The sequence below is a fragment of the Anolis sagrei genome, chromosome 7 (assembly GCF_037176765.1).
Source record: "Anolis sagrei isolate rAnoSag1 chromosome 7, rAnoSag1.mat, whole genome shotgun sequence".
Lineage (NCBI taxonomy): Eukaryota > Metazoa > Chordata > Lepidosauria > Squamata > Dactyloidae > Anolis > Anolis sagrei.
In genome coordinates this window covers 21957365-21972950 of record NC_090027.1, presented here as the reverse complement: position 1 = coordinate 21972950, position 15586 = coordinate 21957365, and the positions used below count along the sequence as shown (strand labels likewise).

The 15586-nt window shown below is 43.6% G+C and overlaps 1 protein-coding gene across 1 annotated transcript in view; it reads right to left on the bottom strand.

Annotated features, from left to right (window-relative positions):
* STARD7 (StAR related lipid transfer domain containing 7) overlaps window positions 1-6016 on the bottom strand; it is a 35118-nt gene extending 29102 nt beyond the window's left edge. Inside the window, exon 1 of the mRNA XM_060786951.2 lies at window positions 5877-6016. The gene's annotated coding sequence lies outside the window, so the exon portion shown is untranslated. The remainder of the gene's footprint in view (window positions 1-5876) is intronic.
* Between the last annotated feature and the right edge of the window lie 9570 nt (window positions 6017-15586).

Genomic DNA, 15586 nt, shown 5'->3' with positions numbered 1-15586 from the left:
CCTGAAAGGACTCGATCTTACAAAGGAAAAATCCCAGAAATATAGATTAAAAACAAGCACAGAAAATACAAACAACAAACAAAAATTAATTAAAAAATAAATAAAAACATCATAATCAAACAACTTCATAATTACCATATGAAGGCTGTGCATCAAATGCCGGGCTTGGGCTCATAATTTCTATGTGCAATAATTCCTACATAGAGCCAAGGAAAAGTGTGAGAGACATAGGGCTTGGCTTGAAGGATAGTGCCCTTAACCATTAATATATCAAATGTGCAAGGAAGGGACCAATCAAAATGCGGAAGCTAGGTAGGGTTGGAAAAATTCTTTAGTGAACTGCCCAGCCAAAGGCACAGCGGAACAACCAAGTTTTTAATTCCTTACAGAAATCCTAGCAAAGTGGGGGCCTGTCTGATCTCCCTAGGGAGGGAGTTCCAGAACTGATGGGCCAACACAGAGGCCCTTTCCCTCACCCCCACCAACCGTGCTTGAAACAGTGACAGAAGCAAGAGAAGAGCCTCACCAGATGATCTTAGAGTGCATATTGGTTTGTAGGGAAAGATGCAATCATGAAGATAGGTGAGTCCCGAACATTATGCATTTTTGTTGTACTGCTCTTTTTACCGACACCTTCGTAAACATTTTATAAATCCTACTAGCCATCCCCTGCCACGTGTTGCTGTGGCCCACATGAGGGTTCTGTGTGGGAAGTTTGGCCCAATTCTATCGTTGGTGGGGTTCAGAATGCTCTGTGATTGTAGGTGAACTACAAATCCCAGCAACTACAACTCCCAAATGTCAAGATTCTATTTTCCCCAAACTCCACCAGTGTTGACATTTGGGCATAATGAGTATTCATGTAGAGTTTGGTCCAGATCCATCATTGTTTGAGTCCACAGTGATCTCTGGATGTATGTGAACTACAACTCCAAAACCAAAGGACACTGCCTACCAAACCCAGTATTTTCTGTTGGTCATGGGAGAACTGTGTGCCAAGTTTGGTTCAATTCCATCGTTGGTGGGGTTCAGAATGCTCTTTGATTGTAGGTGAACTATAAATCCCAGCAACTTCAACTCCCAAATGACAAACTCAATTTTTGAGTGAAGGACATACATTGGGTTGTTAGGTGTCTTGTGTCCAAATTTGGTGTCAATTTGTCCAGTGGTTTTTGAGTTCTGTTAATCCCACAAATGAACATTCCATTTTTATTTATATAGATTTTAGAAAGTTTACCAGGGAGATCTGTAAGGTTTTACGCTGATTATCTTTTGGCTGATCAACACCCCAAAGTTACTGCTAAAGCTGCTAGCTTTCGTGCAGTAGCAATATTTTGTCATCACAAGATGCTGTCACACTCTTAGAAGGCTTTGATATTTATTCCAGTTTTTACCGTTGTCATTTTAGCACACAAATGTTTAATACCATTTTAACTATCATATGCAATACTGGGTTCTAACTTTGTTTTTGACATTGTTTCTTAATGCCTAAATAGATATCTTCTTATTCTGACGTTTGTACATTTCTTGGTGCTGGTCATTGACCGTAAATAAATAATTATTACAATTATGCATTGTGTACAATTTCATGCTAAATTATTTGAAAAAATGACTTTTTCAAATAACCTAGGCAACGCAGGGTACCCAAGCTAGTAGAAGAATAAACCCCGACAGATGATCTGCACTTGCAAGATGACCTGCTTTCAGTCTTTCAACCCATACCTTAATAAGGTGGCGACTCAAATGCAGAATCCTGCACAAATCACTCCTGCACTTCTAATTAGAAAACAGATATGGTCCATGCCTCCTTTTGCAGGCAAGAAGAGAGTTCTGCCCAACCTGGAGCTCCTTCAAACTCTCCAGAGATGGATCAAGTAACAGTCAAATATTTAATAAGTCTTTGCTTCTGGTCTGAGCTTATTAATAACTCGTCAGCTCCACACTGAACAACAGGAGACGAGGAAGAGGCCCAATGGCACTGGCTGCAGCTGTCAGACCAACACTACCCGTTCACCTTCACTGTCATGAGATGCTGGAAACTGGGTTTGAGTTGGGAGGGCAAAATAGATGTAAGCCTTTAGGAGGGCCGAATAGATGTGTGTATACGCACCAGAGGTAACCTGCGTTCAGGACACAATGTAGGATAGATTTCACAGTTTCCAAAAATTAATGGTTGTTAGCTAGAATTGACAGCATTTTCTGGTGGGGTGTTAAAAAGTTATCTATAACTAACAACAGACCAATATGTCAGTATTGGTTTTCTTCAGCACCTTTCCCCCCAACGGCACATTGACCCATCTCAGCATACATGTGCAACTTTCCACAATTTACACATTTAAATAATCTGAATGCTTGCAACCAGCTTTTCCTATCATTTTTGTAGTAAAGGGTGTTTCAAAAAGAGCGACCCAATTTAAAAGGCCCGGCTTTAACCCAAATATGCTGCAAACAGCTTGATTTGATGCCACTCTAATGTAAAAGAATAGATTGTGACTCTGGAAGAGAAAGAAATTCCATGTCAGCTCAGCTTCTCTTCATACCAATTCCAAGATAGACCCTGAGAATAGTCATAAGGTAAAGGTTTCCCCTTGATGTTAAGTCTAGTCATGTCTGACTTTGGGGGGGCGGTGCTCATCTCCATTTCTAAGCCGAAGAGCCAGCGTTGTCCGTAGACACCTCCTAGGTCATGTGGCCAGCATGACTGCATGGAGCGCTGTAACCTTCCTGCCAAGGTTACCTATTGGTCTACTCACATTTGCATGTTTTCAAACTGATAGGCTGGCAGAAGCTGAGCCTAACAGTGGGAGCTCACCCCATTCCCCAGATTCGAACCACCGAACTTTTGGTCAGCAAGTTCAGCAGCTCAGCAGTTTAATCAACTGCACCGCCAGGGGCTCCCTCATACTCAGTGTTTAGTCACTATTAACTTCCCATTGATATCAACGAGTTGACGGAGACTAGTTTTGAACCTAACCCTACTTGCATCATAAACTAATAGTTTTACTGCTTTGCTAATAAGAACTCTCCCTCTTTGAAACTGCCATTGTATATGGCCAAGTTTCATATCAACACTTCTCAACAATACAGCTAAACCAATTTGAGAGTGCTCTATCTCTGCAACCACAAACTGCCCGTAAATGAAACTCTTACCTGTTGAAAATGTGGGGCAGAGAGATTAAAATTATTATAATGTTAAATTATAAAAATTGTAAACTATTGCCGCTAGATGCCTCTCCCAGCACACAAACAGCCCCGAGTCTCAGTCCTTCACAAGATGGCGACCCCTAACATAAGGCTTTATGGGGCCTTCTCAATTTGCAGAGTCCTTTTTCAGATTTGTTTCTGGCTCAAAACAGTTAGTGAACCTCATAAAACAATTCATAGCTTTTTGTGTCATTGCAACATGTTACCGTCATGAAATACGCTGCTTTGACATTGGGTCCATCACTTCGAAACACCCTGTGTATTTTTCCACTGCTGTATTTCTTCAAATGCAAGACGCCATCGGTTTGATTACCGTGTTCCGGTTTATAGACTGATTTTGGAAGAATTGGACCAGTATTTCAGAAAACAAGTACATAAGAATCTATCATTTTTCACACTTCTTAGAGTTTTGTGACACATTCCTCAAACCAAGAAGTAGAGTCGATACTGCTGAATTTCTTCTGTTCTAAGACACACTTCCCCCTATGTAATAATTTCTAAAAATGGAGCATGTCTTAGAATCACAAGTGTATATTTTGGTGGTGCTCCTGGAATGTGGGTGCATCTTACAACCGATGGTGTCTTGCATTTGAAGAAATACAGCAGTGGAAAAATACACAGGGTGTTTCCAAAGTGGTGGACCCAATGTCAAAGGGTAACATGTTGCAATGAGATCCCTTCTACACCGCCGTATAAAATGTTTCGAACTGAATTATATGGCAGTGTAGACTCAGGCCTCTTCCACACAGCTGTATAAAATCCACACTGAACTGGATTATATGGCAGTGTGGACTCAGGCCTCTTCCACACAGCTGTATAAAATCCACACTGAACTGGATTATATGGCAGTGTGGATTCAGGCCTCTTCCACACAACTGTATAAAATCCGCAATAGATTATATGGCAGTGTGGACTCAGGCCTCTTCCACACAGCTGTATAAAACCCACACTGAATTGGATTATATGGTAGTGTGGATTCAGGCCTCTTCCACACAGCTGTATAAAATCCACACTGAACTGGATTATATGGCAGTGTGGACTCAGACAACCTAGTTCAGATATTGTGGATTATCTGCCTTGATATTCTGGGTTATATGGCTGTGTAAAAGGACTCTCATATAATCCAGTTCAAAGCAGATAATGTGGATTATCTGATGATATAACCTGGGTTATATGGCAGTGTAGAAGGGGCCGAAGAGAAACCCCATCCTCAAACATTTGAACTAAGGTCCCTTGTACACAGCCAAATAATACGGATTATCAAAGCAGAAAATCAATATTATTTGCTTTGAATTGAATTATATGAGTCTACACTGCCATATAATCAAATTCAAAACAGATAATTTGTATTATCTGCTTTGATAACCTGGATTATATGGCAGTGTAGAAGGGACCAGAGTTGAACAGAACTTTCCTCCCAGCTTAAAAAACAACACTGGTTTCCAGCACAATTCCAACAATGGCTCAAGGCTGTTGTAGTTTTAGGCTGCAAGGACAGTACTGTAGGAAACTTGATATCTTGGCCTCTCTTTGGCTGGATCTACATCGCCATATACCGTAACGCAGATTATCAAACAGATAATCGAGATATTCTTCTTTGAACTGGATTATATGAGTCTACACTGCCAGATAATCCAGCTCAAAGAAAATAACGTGGATGTTATATGGCAGTGTGGAAGGGGCCTTGGTTCTGTAAAAGTCTGGGCCTTTGCTATGGGATCTTGGGATTTGCTTGGCCTTGAGTCTTCTGTGGTGCCTATCTTTGAAACCAAAAGTGCATCTACAATGTGGAATTAACCCAGATTGATACCACTTTAACTGAGATGGCTAAATGCTATGAGATCTTGGGATTTGGAGTCTTTGCTTGGCCTTGAGTCTTCTGTGCTGCCTATCCTTGCAACCAAAAGTGCATCTACACTGTGGAATTAACCCAGATTGATACCACTTTTAGTGAGATGGCTGAATGCTATGGGATCTTGGGATCTGGACTCTTTGCTTGGCTTTGAGTCTTCTGTGCTGCCTATCCTTGCAACCATAGGTGCATCTACACTGTGGAATTAATCCAGATTAATACCACTTTAACTGAAATGGCTGAATGCTATAGGATCTTGGCCTTGAGTCTTCTGTGGTGCCTATCCTTGCAACCAAAGGTGCATCTACACTGTGGAATTAATCCAGATTAATCCCACTTTAACTGAAATGGCTGAATGCTATGGGATTTTGGGATTTGGAGTCTTGGCTTGGCCTTGAGTCTTTTGTGGTGCCTATCTTTGCAACCAAAGGTGCAAAGATAGGAACTATGGGATCTTGAGTCTTCTATGGTTCCTATCCTTGCAACCAAAGGTGCATCTACACTGTAGAATTAACCCAGATTGATACCACTTTAACTGAGATGGCTAAATGCTATGAGATCTTGGGATTTGGAGTCTTTGCTTGGCCTTGAGTCTTCTGTGCTGCCTATCCTTGCAACCAAAAGTGCATCTACACTGTGGAATTAACCCAGATTGATACCACTTTAAGTGAGATGGCTGAATGCTATGGGATCTTGGGATTTGGAGTCTTGGCTTGGCCTTGAGTCTTCTGTGCTGCCTATCTTTGCAACCAAAAGTGCATCCACACTGTGGAATTAACCCAGTTCGATACCGCTTTAGCTGCTTCCCTGTCTGGCTTACCTGGAGACGGCGCCGGGCCCTCCCATCCGTTCCCGAAGGCGCTCCAGGGCTCTCGGTCTGCTTCGGCCAGCTCTTCTTGGCCCCTTCCTTCACGCCAAAAAGGCCCTCATGAAGCCCGCTGCGCGCGCATCCTCCCCGCCCCGTCCCACCCATCCGCCTAGGCCACGCCCACCCACGGCTCAGCGCCGCCTTCCATTGGTATCACGTCACCATACTTGCGCCCCGATTGGCGGAAGAGGGCGCCTATCTTCCTGCCGCTGCAGCCACTAGGTTAGTTCGCCGCTTTCCTTCTCCACCAAGCTTGAACCTTGCCTTATGACCCACTCAAGGGCGCCCTGGAGACAGTCAGGACCCCTCTGAGGGTGGCCTCTGCGCTGCCCGAAAGAAAGTCTGCAAACTTCCCTCTAACTTTTATATCCCTAAGGATATAAAATTCCAGTGCAGGCACTGCCATGGCTCAATGGTATGGAATCCACGGAGTGGAAATTAACTATTGGACAGATGGCAAGCTGTTTAACCTCAGCAGACTAAAAGCTAAAACCAAGGTTACAACAATATGTTATAGAACTCTAGTATGCTGATGACAATGTTGTCTGTGCGCATTCAGAAGAAGATCTACAAGCCACTCTAAACACCTTCGCAGAAGCATACGAGAAGCTCGGCCTCTAATTGAACATCGAAAAAACCAAAGTGCTGTTCCAGCAGACACCAGCAAACCCCTCTCCAATGCCAGAGATACAGATTAATGGTGTAACATTAGAAAATGTTGACCATTTCCGCTACCTTGGCAGCCACCTCTCCACCAAAGTCAACATCGACACTGAAATACAACACCACCTGAGCTCTGCAAGTGCAGCATTTTTCCAAATGAAGCATCCTCAGAGGATGCGTGCCATAGATGCAGGCGAAACGTCAGGAGAAATGCCTCTGGAACATGGCCCTATAACCCGAAAAACCCACAAGAACCTAGTGATTCCAGCCATGAAAGCCTTCGACAATACATTGAAGCAGAGAGTGTTTGAGGACCGGGACACAAGGTGCTTGTCTATAAAGCTATTGTCCTCCCAACCCTGCTATATGCCTGCGAAACGTGGACTGTCTAAAGACGTCACATGCAACTCCTGGAACGATTCCATCAGAAATTCCTGCAAATCTCTTGGGAACACAAGCGGACAAACGTCACCGTGCTGGAAGAAGCAAAGACCACCACCATTGAAGCGATGGTCCTCCGCCATCAACTCCGGTGGACTGGCCACGTTGTCCGGATGCCCAACCACCGTCTCCCAAAGCAGTTGCTCTACTCCGAACTCAAGAAAGGAAAACGGAATGTTGGTGGACAGGAAAAGAGATTTAAATATGGGCTCAAAGCCAATGTTAAAATCTTTGGCATAGACACTGAGAACTGGGAAGCCGTGGCCCTTGAGCGCTCCAGCTGGAGATCAGCTGTGACCAGCAGTGCTGCAGAATTTGAAGAGGCACTAATGGAGGGTGAAAGAGAGAAACGTGCCAGGGGGAAGGCATGCCAAGCCAACCCCGACCGAGACCGCCTTCCACCTGGAAACCAATGCGCTCACTGTGGGAGAAGATGCAGGTCAAGAATAGGGCTCCACAGCCACCTATGAATCCACAAGAATAGAGATCATGGAAGACTATCCTACTCGTCCAACGAGGGATCGCCTAAGTAAGTAAGTAATGGAATTCACGGCCCATGGGAAGCCCTGGCCTGGGCTGCTCCAGGAGGTCACAAAGAGTCAGAAACAACTGAAGAAATGAACAATAACACACTTTATTTGCAGATGATCCCATAGTTTTCCCGTTTACTACCTTGAATTGTAAAGTTGGACAAACTCGTGGAACACAGAATGCTTAATAATACTCAATTTTAGTAATGTGTATTAACTTCTAACCAACAGAAGGTGGCAATAGGAATATTGTTAAAGCCATTCTATTGACTGTTTTAAACTTCAATCTTCTGCCAAGGCTTTGAACACTTTTCAACTTTGTTTTGTTTTTTATGCCATATATAATGGATAGAGACTTATTTGGCAATAAATCCCAACCGCTGCAAACCAAAATGTAAAAAGTAGGGGACTGTTTAATTGTAAATCCCAGCGCTTACCACCAAATATAATAGATAGAAGACTATTTAAGGATAAATCCCTGCGCTTGCCACCAAGTATAAAGGATAGGGACTAAAAATCCCACAAACTGTACACCACTTGTAATGGAATGTGGCTTCTTTAATTAAAAATCGAGAACTGTAATAAACTGGAATGATCTTCTGGCCAAAAAACCTTTTGAAAGAACACTGGCTACCACCACACTTAAAAGAAATGCTTAGGCCTTGGCTTGATTGGAGGTATCTTTAGGCTAGAATGTGCTGGATTTGTACTCAGGCTTTATGCTGAGGTAACAATGAAAAGATTACTTTTCAAAATATGCGCTACCACTATTTAACCTTTGATTTCTTCAGTAAACTGCTTTAAAACTTCTCACACAGAGGCACATGTGAGGCAGATGTTGTGAACAAATAACAATGTTGTTTATTTGAGAGAACTTGAACAAAACAGGCATTAAGCTTAGCTGCTTTGAAATATTGACATAAAAGCATATGGTTTCTTTAAGCAGTTCAAAACTTAGTTGCACATAACACTCCTCTCTCCCTTCAGAAATTACTGACAGGATTCCCCTCTGCCCAGTAATCCTCAACTCCCTCACAGACAGTCCTTTCCTGGATCTGTCTCTCCACTTCATCAGCTATCTTTCCCAATAGCTGTAAATCCTCTCACTAACTAACTCTGCGGGCTAATTGACCAACTTCAGGCTTCCCTAACTCTTCTATTCTTCACACCAAACTCTAACTCTTTCTTCTTTGACACCCAGAGTCAATCTGAGCTGTCAGATTTTAAAACGTCCCCTAAAAGTCATTTTTTTCCTTTTCTCAAGTTAAGCTCCACCCACTCTCTCCCAGCCAATCACAAACTCCCCTCATTTCCCTCCAAGCTGCTCCTAAGCACACCCCCTTCAGGAAATTCTAAGATGGATGTCCCCAGGCACCCTTCTAAAATGGCTGCTGAACTTCCTGGGTCTACTTTTCTGAGGTTTTCCTACCCTAACAGATAGGGAATTCACCACACTATATTACAGCAATGTAATAAAGAATGTGTACTTTCCAAATTTTCCAAAAATGTTTAAGGATGACACAGCTAACAGTAAGTGGCAGATTGTATTAAGTGTGAAAGAAAGAAACATCTCTTCCATCAGGCTCCTCAAAACAGCATTTTCACAAAGGTGCATAAACATATATGAGTATATTAAGAATGATAGGTTGGTTCAGAAATAATTACTTTGTTAGATATTACCCTTAAGAACAGTGAGTAAATATTAGTTGTGTAAAGACCAGGGATTTTGCCTTTTACTGGCATCTTTGTATGAGGGACATTCATTAAAGATTTCCCCTGACCCAATTCCTGTGGACTGAAAGCACTGAAACCTGGCCCAGTTCTGAGTCCTTCTTCTCTCCATCGGTGCCACCTTGGGACAACCACTTCTCCTATCTTTTTAAGCAACTGTAAACACCTCATTTGTAGAAGTCAATAGGTTGCTCCAAAAGCCATGTTGTGACTTCGGAAATCAGTGTCTCATCGCCTGAGAACGGCTTGTCCTTCAAAAATAACTTCCTTGTTGGAAAGAGGTGGAAGTCCGATGGTGTGAGGTTGGGTGAGTAAGGGGGATGTGGGAGAATGTCAAAGCCACGGGAGCATGTTTCTTCCATTTGGACAACAGGTGAGTTGGGAACTGGTGCATTGTCTTGCAGTGAGCATGCCACATTGTCTCTTGGTTTGGATGGCCTCCCGCAATTCCTGCAGCAGTGAAACACAGTATGCTTCAGTGATCCTGGTCCCCTTTGCTAGGAAATCCATCAATCTGACTCCATGCTGGTCCCAAAATACGGTGAGCATGACCTTGCCTGATGAGAGTTGGGCATGTGCCTTCTTTGGAGGTGTTGAGTCAGGATGCTTCCATTGTATTGACTGGACTTTAGTCTCAGGATCAGAGTGATGGGCCCAGCTTTCATCCTGTGTGATCAGTCTGTTGAAAAAATCCTCCTGGTTTCCATGGCACATCGTTATTTATTTATTTACTACGCTTCTATACCGCCATTCTCAGCCCGAGGGCGACTCATGACGGTTTACAAAACGGCACAATTTGATGCCCACAACAGTACAAAAATAGTTTAAACATTTAAAACATTTAACATAGATTTAAAAAATCATTACAATTAACATCAATAAACATAATAAAAAACCATAAGTCCTCCGCATTTCATTAATCAGTCATTGTCCAGTCACATTGTCCAACTGTTCTGAGATCAGCGTTTCAAAGCTACACTGCTCATATAGCCAGGTTTTACCTTTTTTGCGAAATGTTAAGAGGGTGGGGGCTGATCTAATGTCCCTGGGGAGGGCATTCCACAGCCGAGGGGCCACCGCTGAGAAGGCCCTATCCCTCGTTCTCACCAATCGAGCCTGTGAAGATAGCAGGGCCGAGAGCAGGGCCTCCCCAGAAGATCTTAAATTCCTAGAGGGTTCATAAGGAGAGATATGTTCAGACAGGTAAGCAGGGCCAGAACTGTTTAGGGCAGTGGTTCTCAACCTGGGGTCCCCAGATGTTTTTGGCCTTCAACTCCCAAAAATCCTAACAGCTGGTAAACTGGCTGGGAATTCTGGGAGTTGTAGGCCAAAAACCTCTGGGGACCCCAGGTTGAGAACCACTGGTTTAGAGCTTTATAGGCTAAAGCTAGCACTTTGAATTGTGCTCGGTAGCAGATTGGCAGCCAGTGGAGCTGGCGCAACAGAGGAGTTGTATGCTCCCTGTGCGCCGCTCCTGTTAGCAATCTGGCTGCCGCCCATTGGACCATTTGAAGCTTCCGAACAGTCTTCAAAGGCAACCCCACATAGAGAGCGTTGCAGTAGTCTATAAGGGATGTAACCAGAGTGTGGACCACATCATTGAGAGCATTCGGCTTGTTCCGACTTCTGGAAAGGTGTGAGCAGCCGGGGAACACAGCAAGCGGCTACCTTATACATGGGAAGGTGGTCTTAGGTGATTTTTTACACAGACCCCACACTCATTTTGACATTTTGGGCTATGTGAGAATGGTTATATGGTGATTTTCCAAAATGGCGACCTCCACTTGCTAGATGGTGTGTTCATCAAGAGCAGAGTGGGGTCGCCCTGTAACTGGAGCTGTTTCCACCAAAGTCCGGCCACATTGGAATGGACGATGTCAGTTCTTGACTACAGCATTTGATGGGGAATCATCACCATCAACCTCTTTCATCCAATTGAATGTCTCCTTTGGTGTGTGGCCTTTCAAAGAAAGGAACTTGAAGACTGCTCTGTATTCCGCTGAGTCCATTCTCAAACCTCACTCCACTTCAGCACCTGTCACATCAAGACTGTTCTCAGTTCTGAGTTATCAATTGGCATGTACACCTCAGCAAGCAAGAGTCCAAAAATGGCAGGCTCAAACCCAGAACCTCAACCAATGGCTGATACCAAATGAGAGACCCCCCCCCCCCTTGGCACATAGAAGACTGGGCGACTTGGAAAGCGCTGAACAGGCTGCGCTCTGGCACCACGAGATGCAGAGCCAACCTTCAGAAATGGAGCTACAAAGTGGAATCCACGACATGCGAGTGCGGAAAAGAGCAAACCACTGACCATCTGCTGCAATGCAACCTGAGCCCTGCTACATGCACAACGGAGGACCTTCTTGCGGCAACACCAGAGGCACTCCAAGTGGCCAGATATCGGTCAAAGGACATTTAAACAACTACCAAGTTTGCACTCTTTGTGCTTTTTTTATCTGTTTGTTTTGTTATGTTAGAAATGTAATACAATGGTCTGGTTGCCCCTGACACGATAAATAAATAAATAAATAAATTGGCATGTAACCGACAGAGACTTATATCATGACACATGTGCAGTTTCAACGTCCTGTGATAAATACAAGTGGGTCGGTGTAAATCTTTAATGAACACCCCTCGTACTATCCTTAAGAGCAGAGAGTGAATCTTTGTTGTGTAAAGGCCAGGGAATTTGCCTTTTTCTGGCATCTATGTAGATTTCAATAAATAAGCCAGTGATCAATAAGAATTGCCCAGTTCTGCCATCCTCTTCCTGCGCCCTCAGATCTTCAGATGAGAAATAAACTGGTTTTGTTTTAATTGCTAGCAAACAGGGTCAAGTGTTTTGAGAACAAACAAGCCCAGTGTTTGCTCTGAAACGATAGACTTTCATCCCAGAAGCTGAGCTGGCTACGGCGGAGCAACCCAAATCGCACCAGCTGATAAAAGGCAATTGTGTCCAGTACAAAACAGCTTTCTTTTCCCCTCAGATAAATGCTAAAAGGGGGGGGGGGGGGAGATACTGCTAAGCATTGTTCTGTTGTAAGAACATTTCATTGCTGCCTTTGGACCTCGCAAGAGCACTCTGTACTGACAACCAAAGCTAGACCTTCCTGCTCTTCCAAATTGAGATTGCAAAAAGCAATATTTTTATGGGGTTGTTGTGTGTTTTCCAGGCTGTATGGCCATGTTCCAGAAGGATTCTCTCCTGATGTTTTGCTGCATCTGTGGTAGGTATCCTCAAAAGTTGTGGAACATAGCGATACAGCCCAGAAAACACACAACAACCCAGTGATTCCGGCCGTGAAAGCCTTCTACAATACTTTTATCTCCTCTCTCTATAAAACATACAAGTATTAGTATTATATTAGGACCAGGAAAGTTGTAGCCTTGTAGATGCTGTTGAGCTTCAACTCCCATTGTTCCTCAGCAGAGGCCAACAATACAGTGTTGTCAGGTCAAACAGCACCTTTATAATACTTTCCTTTCCAGAGCAGCCATAAGACCTTTCTGTTCAGACCAGTAGTGCAAAAGGATGTAAAAAATACATCCACTTATTGTGGTTTCCTTGCCTCTTCCCAGACTTCAACAATAACAATTCAATTGGGTGTCCTCCTAGACTCATCACTGGCGTTTGAAGCTCAGGTGTGTGTGGTGGCTGGGAGGGCCTTTGCACAATTAAGACTCATGCGCCAACTGCGACCGTACCTCGCAAAGGCGGATCTGGCCGGGGTGGTCCACGCCTTGGTCACCTCTAGATTGGACTACTGTAATGTGCTCTACGTGAGGCTGCCCTTGAAAACGGCCCGGAAATTCCAGTTGGTACAGCGGCCGGCGGCCAGGCTGTTAACTGGCGCTCCTTACAGGGAGAGGTCAACCCCCGTGTTTAAGGAGCGCCATTGGCTGCCATTCATTTTCTGGGCCCAATTCAAGGTGCAGATGCTTACCTACAAAGCCCTAAACGGTTTGGGACCCATCTACCTTCGTGACCGCATTTCTGTATACAAACCCACACAATCACTTCGTTCATCTGGAGAGGCCCTGCTCACAATCCCACCTGCTTCAGAGGCGTGACTGGTGGGAACAAGGGACAGGGCCTTCTCGGTGGTGGCCCCACGACTCTGGAACTCCCTCCTAAGGACATCGGGCAGGCTCCAACACTGGCAGTCTTTAGAAGGAGCTTGAAAACGTGGATGTTCCAGTGTGCCTTCCCAGAATAAGGAATCCTAAGCAATATGTCCCTAATACACCTTATGAGAGATTTAGAATTGTCTGCACGTTTACCTATCCCAAAACACTCCTCCTATCTCCCTTGAACTCCCCAGTTTTTAACTTTAAATGTCTACATTTGACCCTGCCTCATGTTTTTAAAATGTGTTGTGTTATTACTGGATTGTTTTTTTGCTTTTTAAGTTATTCATTGTTATGTTGTGGTTGTTTTGTGATGTTGTGGGGCTTGGCCTCTTGTAAGCCGCATCGAGTCCTGCGGGAGATGGTAGCGGGGTATAAGAACAATAAATTTAAAAATAAAAAATAAATAACAATCATATATTCTTTTTCTTTGTCATGCATTGGCCTTGATGGAGGGGGAAAAGGCAGAAAGCAGATTAAAAGACTGAGGATTGGTTGATACGGACCCTGCATAGCAGGCATGACTGTTGTGAAAAACCAAATTTAAGAACCACGTTCCTATGTGTCACAAGCAGATTTGATAAATGTGGATTTGATCTGCGTGGGTATGAATGGAAATGTATGGAAGTTGAATGAAACACAGCTAACTATTTTGGAGACACCATTCTAAAAGACCTAAGGCCTGCAATGAAACTACCTGCATAAAGGACTGTAATTAAAAGTTGCTAATGAGAACTGAAAAAGTAAACCATAAGAACTGTGATAATGATAAGAGAAGTGTTTACAATGATAGGAAGGAAGTCTATCGAATGCCAACACCAATTACGAGAGTCAACATCTGGCCCGGAAGCTGAGATGGAGGATAGAAGACATCAATAATTAATTTACAATTACATCAGCAGAATATTCCTATAAAAGACTCGATCTCATACAGTGTTTCTCAGTCTGGGGTGGTCAGGACCCCTGGGAGGGTCACGAGAGATTTCAGAGGGGTCGCCAAAGACCATCAGAAAACACAATATTTTCTGTTGGTCATGGGGGTTCTGTGTGGGAAGTTTGGACCAATTCTATTGTTGGTGGGATTCAAGGGGCTCTTTGATTGTAGGTGAGCTATAAATCTCAGCAACTACAACTCCCAAATGTTAAGATCTATTTTCCCCAAACTCCACCAGTGTTCACACTTCAGCATATTGAGGATTTATGCCAAGTTTGGTCCAGTTCCATCATTGTTTGGGTCCATAGTGCTCTCTGGATGTAGATGAAGTACAACTCCAAAACTCATGGTCAGTGCCCACCAAACCTTCCAGTATTTTCTCTTGGTCATGGATCTGTGTGCCTTGGATCAATTCCATTGTTGGTGTTCCAAATGCTCTTTGATTGTAGGTGAACTATAAATCCCAGTAAATACAACTCCCAAATGACAAAATCATTCCCGCCCACAATCACACCAGAATTTAAATTTGGGTGTATTGGGTATTTGTGTCCAATTTCATCCAGTGAATGAAAATAGATCCTGCATATCAGACATTTACATTATGATTCATAACAGTAGCAAAACTAGTTAGTAAGTAGCAACAAAAATAGTTTTATGGTTGGGGGTCACCACAACATGAGGAACTGTGTAAAGGGGTCATGGCATTAGGAAGGTTGAGAAACACTGATCTAATAATTCTCAAAGTATGGCAGATTAGAAGAGTCTGGCTCACCCGCTATGCTCTGGTGCATGGGAAGGAGAGAGATGGTGTATGGAGTGTCAGATCTGCTATGGGAAAGCAGGATTCTGTAGAGTCTGGGGCTCCTTTTCTCAAGGGAAGAGTGCATTTCGGAGTCTTGGATTTTGTGCAGGGAAGTCGGGTTCTGTTGTAGGGTAAACACAGATCTGATCCTTAGGGAAAGAAGTTTTGGCGTTATGGAAGTTTTGGAACTATGTGTTGGCAGGCTGCAGGGAAGCATGGTCTGGCCTAAGAGGTGTTCTTCTCCAGGTGATAACAGGTGGAAGAATGGTGATGTATGCATGCTGATGGATGAACAAATATGTAGTGTGACTGCTGAGTAAAAATGTAATTGCCCTTTGTTTGTTAGCCAATGGGACTGTAAGTTGTTTGCCAACCCAATGTACAAGGGGTATTTTTAAAGTAAGGTCCGTTTTGTTGTAGACACTAGTAG